At 38.1% G+C, this 4,946-nt stretch overlaps 1 protein-coding gene across 2 annotated transcripts in view; it reads right to left on the bottom strand.

The window, feature by feature from the left end:
* msh3 (mutS homolog 3 (E. coli)) overlaps window positions 1-4,946 on the bottom strand; it is a gene marked incomplete in the record, with an annotated part of 41,975 nt that overhangs the window by 13,363 nt on the left and 23,666 nt on the right.

Below are 4,946 nucleotides of genomic sequence, written 5' to 3'. Positions count from 1 at the left end.
AGTCGCATGCATTGCTCAGGTGTGATTTTGGCCCATTCTTCCACACAAACAGTSTTCAAATCTTGAAGGTTTCCTGGGTCTCTTCTATGAACTCTGATCTTTAGTTCTTTCCATAGATTTTCTGTTGGATTCAAGTCATGTGGTTGGCTGGGCCATTCCAGCAGCTTTATTTTCTTTCTCTGAAACCAATTGAGAGTTTCCTTGGCTTTGTGTTTGGGCTCATTGTCYTGCTGAAATGTCCAGCCACGTTTCATCATCATCATCCTGGTAGATGGAAGCAGATTTTTATCAATAATGCCTCTGTACATTTTTCCATTCATCCTTCCTTCAATTATTTGAAGTTTGCCAGTACCACATGCTAAAAACAGCCCCACGCCATGATGTTCCCACCTCCAAGCTTCACTGTTGGTATGGTGTTTTTGGGCTGATGTGCAGTGCCATTTGACCTCCAAACATGATGTGTATTCTGGCATCCAAACAGTTCAGTTTTGGTCTCATCTGACCAGACAATATTCTCCCAGTATTTCACAGGCTTGTTTAAATGTTGCGCAGCAAACTTGAAACAAGCTTCAACATGCTGTTTCTTCAGCAGTGGAGTCTTGCGTTGTGAGCGTGCATACAGGCCATGGTGGTTCAGTACATTACTTATTGTTTTCTTTGAAACAATCGTATCTGTTAATTCCAGGTCTGTCTGAAGCTCTCCACAAGTGGTCCTTGGCTCTTGGACAACTCTTCTGATAATTCTTTTCACTCCTCTGTCAGAAATCTTGCGAGGAGCACCTGGTCGTGGTCGGTTTATGGTGAAATCATGTCCTTTCCACTTCCGAATTATGGCCCCAACAGTGCTCACTGGAACATTCAAAAGTTTAGAAATTCTTCTGTAACCGATGCCATCATTAGGCTTTGCAACAATAAGTCTGTGAAGGTCTTGAGAGAGCTCTTTACTTTTACCCATCATCAGATGTTTCTTGTGTGATTCCTGGCCATCATTTGGGACTGAACCAGCTGATATTAATTTGCATTGACAAGGGGCAGGCTTGTTTTCTAATTACTGAGAGAGTTCAGCTTGGTGTCTTGGCTTTCCGTGCCTTTTTACACCTCCCTTTCTTCATGTGTTCAATACTTTTTCCCTGTGCCATTCCACATTATTACAAATAACTTCATTTTCTGGACATTTATGGTTTGATTTCTTTGTATGTATGGATCACTTGGGTTGTTACCGACATCTGGTGAAAATTTCATGTCATTAGCACCTCTAGTAATACTGTATATTTACTGAGAAAAATGGTGATGTGTTCAATACTTATTTTACCCGCTGTATATGTGATAATACAAGTCCTGTTTCTTGTAGATAATACTTGGCAAGCAATAAGAAAACTAACTCTAGAAATGCCTTTTCTGCACAACTTCAGACATTTTCTAAGCTCCTCTTTTGCATGCCTTACAGTGGGCAGCCTGCTCTGCAACCTGAAACCCAACTGCAGCTAATGAAAGAAAATAAAATAACAATACAAACTCTAATTATAAATCATCTAATAAATCTATGACTGCCACATCTCCACTTTCCCAGAAGTGAATAATCAATTTTAAGGCTCTTATAATTATTAAGTCTCAGACGCGGGCACCTTGTTTGGTATCCTTCAGGCATAAACACAATTTACGAGCATGACCAATTAAGGAGCAGAAGCATTAAGATGTTAAAATGAGAACACAAAAAATGGTTCTTACTTGATGTTCTAAGCATTACATAAATTTACCAGACAGTCTCGAATGACTTTAATCAAAGTATCGACAGGCACGTTTCAAGTAAAATTACAGTTAGTGATTTTTACAGGAATTTAATGCCAGAGGAAAGGAGAAAAATACGACTTTAAGTCCACATTAAGACATGTTTACTGAACATGCTGACCTATTTTTCTTCTAAACTGACTTTTTAGATAGAACTCATCCCTAAATACCAAATCAGTCTCCCAGTTTGTGCTCATCCCAAATCTGCCTTTTCCTGCACTGAATGATATTATGTACCTATGAATGAACCACCAACAAGCGTTACCATGGGTACGCCACACATGCCGTACAAGAAAGAGGAGTAGCGACACACTGCTGCATTTCATTCACCAACACCTGCCAAGTGTGTGTGTCGGCGTGCACGCCAGGAAGTCAGAATAAAACTGTGACAGATTTGCACTGGGGGCAGAATGGATGGACAGAAAAGGATGACAGCATCTGATGATGATGATGAAGCTCAGCGGAGACAAAACAACACTCCACCAGCTGGGTGCCCTGCTGCTTTGAATGAGTACCCCCCCCCCCACACACACACACACACATACACACACTTCCAACACAAACTCATAGATCCTCAAAATATACTCTGTTTTTAACGCCTTCTATCTCTTCAGAAATCGTGTTTAGCTGCATTTACACATAATTATCTGTCACTTTATCAACTAATGTTTATCGATCATATATACTGTATTTAAAGTACACTTGAACTTGTCACATAATGTGTCGGTGCTAACAAAAGCTAAACAAAAGACACAAAAACATCTTTTATGGTGGATTTAAAAATGATTTGTTTTTTTGATGAATTACCTCATTTACCTTTATTGAGTAAATGTACATAAATCACTGCGCTTCTACAACCCATCTTTGTTCCTCTTATTTCTGGTAAGAATTAAAATGTTTAACAATAAAATCAAAGGAAAGGCTACTTTTTTTCTTGAATTGACCTGTTCTGAATAAAGTTACCTGTAACTCGAAAATATACAGTAGTGTGTAATAGGGTTGGGCAATATTGGCAAAAAATGTTAATCACGATTAATTGTGGTATTTAGCCGATAACGACAAATTTGACGATTAATCCCCTGGAGTCCCTGGATACCCTTATGTCCTGGTCACATGACCAATGTAGTGGGAAAGATTTGCTCTTCATAAAAATCTGTTCCAAATTGTGTCTAAATTACAGACTTCAGGCTATACATCAAATTTTAAATTGTGTTGATAGATAAATAAATTACACAACTTTTTTTAATGTTAATCATATTTGAAGCGGAGAGGACCGAGCAGACTCTGCCTGGTGGCATTATTTGTATTAATCATCCAGTGTCAAAAAGTAATCGATTAATGTTTTTCTGACAATTAATTGCACATGATACGATTATGCCCAACCTTAGTGTGTAAAAGCTTGAAAAATTAGATTTGTTGTTATTTTTATCGAAAAATTATATTAAATGCCTTCTAATTTTAGTTACAAAGTTCCTAAATATGATGACTTGTTTAAACTAGTGGTAAAGACATTTTATGTTTGGTCATATTTTTAATGAGTAATAACGAATATTTTAGGACTGAGTACGGAAACAGAATGAAAACCTTTAAAGATTTGATTAAATTGAAGTTACAGTTTGGTGTTTCCAATCAAATGCATGACAATCAAGTGCCAGCAGCTGACGAACGAATAAAGATGATAAAAGCAAAAAGATTTCCATTGGAAGTCTCAAAAAGCTGCAGGTGCTCACCCCGCTGAAAATTTGACGACATTAGTTTTCTGCAACTGATGTGGTCAAGTGGAAAAAAAGAAATGAAGCACTGTTGTCGTCCACAGGAGAGGCTGATCGATGACAACCGCTCTAAGAGTAAGGCACAAAATAGTCACAAAGRACTCAACCTCCAACTCCCAAACAGCTTAAGGCCTTCTTTGATATCAGCTCATGTCACAAGCTCCCCATCAGGAGAACAGCGGACATGAAAGGCCTGCAAACAAAARCCCACTGCTCTGCACAAAACTGCTTATCTGCCGTGGGAGAAAGAGCAAAGCCAGAAGGCTGATGAGAACATTATAAGTGATGTCTTCAAGACAAAAAAAAAACACTTTGTTTTACCAAGCAAAAAACTTATATAATGTAAGAAAACAAAGACAAACCAGAGCTGCACATCAGGTATGAGTACAGCACAGTTTTTGAGTTTGTTGTCAATTATTTTTTCTTGTCATTTTGAACTTTTTGTTTGTCTGTACAATCCGATCTGATTTAAACCTCTATATATTACAGAGAAAAGGCCTAGCCATTTCTTTATAAGACCTGCAAGCGTTCTGATACAGAAGCTCTTAAAACAAACAATACAGGGATGAATGAGTTGGTGTAGAATGCAGCAATTTTCCTCAGGCTCAACATGTGTTCAACACCCACCTTCCGTAGGTGTTTCTGTTACCCAGAGACTTGTTGGCAGTAAAACACTCACCAACATCAGTTTGCTGCTTTGGCATTTAGTGATATTAGCCATATTTTTAAAAATCAAAACTGTTTATAAAAACAAATTTTAAAAAATCGGAAAATGCAACATTTTCTGATGGGAGGAGAAATGCTATGAGACTTGAATGGAATGTGGTATAATCACGGCTCTGAGTTCATTGTCAATTAAAGGTCCTTTCAAAACACTGTTTTACATTCTGCTTCCTCTTGCTGTTTCCATAACAACCATGGAGGCACGGAAGAAATGTGCTCTATAACCTTCAGGACTCAACACTCACAATGAAGCGCAACAGCTGCTTATGTGCACATACAAGTATGCATCTGTCAGCCACAGTGAAACTCACACCCGTACTCTGCTGTAAAACACTGTCCAATAAACACACAGATTTGTTGGGCAGGAAAAATGTGATTTTGTAAAGTGGAACGCAGTTTTAATCCAGATTGTTTCGCTTTTTCTCTGATTTATGATCATTCATCTGGAACATCTTGGAGAAGAGATATTTGTCAATTTATTAGCCCTAACCAAAGAAGTTTACTTGAAACTTCAAGTTTTCACTTACAAACTGACATCTGTTGGGTTTATTAGGGTTAACACAGCAGTAGGAACTGATTTATTATCTTACATGTAATGATGGATGGATGGATGGATGGATGGATGGATGGATGGATGGATGGATGGATGGATGGATGGATGGA

The sequence above is a fragment of the Austrofundulus limnaeus genome, unplaced genomic scaffold (genome assembly GCF_001266775.1).
Source record: "Austrofundulus limnaeus strain Quisiro unplaced genomic scaffold, Austrofundulus_limnaeus-1.0 Scaffold14, whole genome shotgun sequence".
Classification (NCBI taxonomy): domain Eukaryota; kingdom Metazoa; phylum Chordata; class Actinopteri; order Cyprinodontiformes; family Rivulidae; genus Austrofundulus; species Austrofundulus limnaeus.
This window is presented reverse-complemented; position numbering and strand designations above follow the sequence as displayed.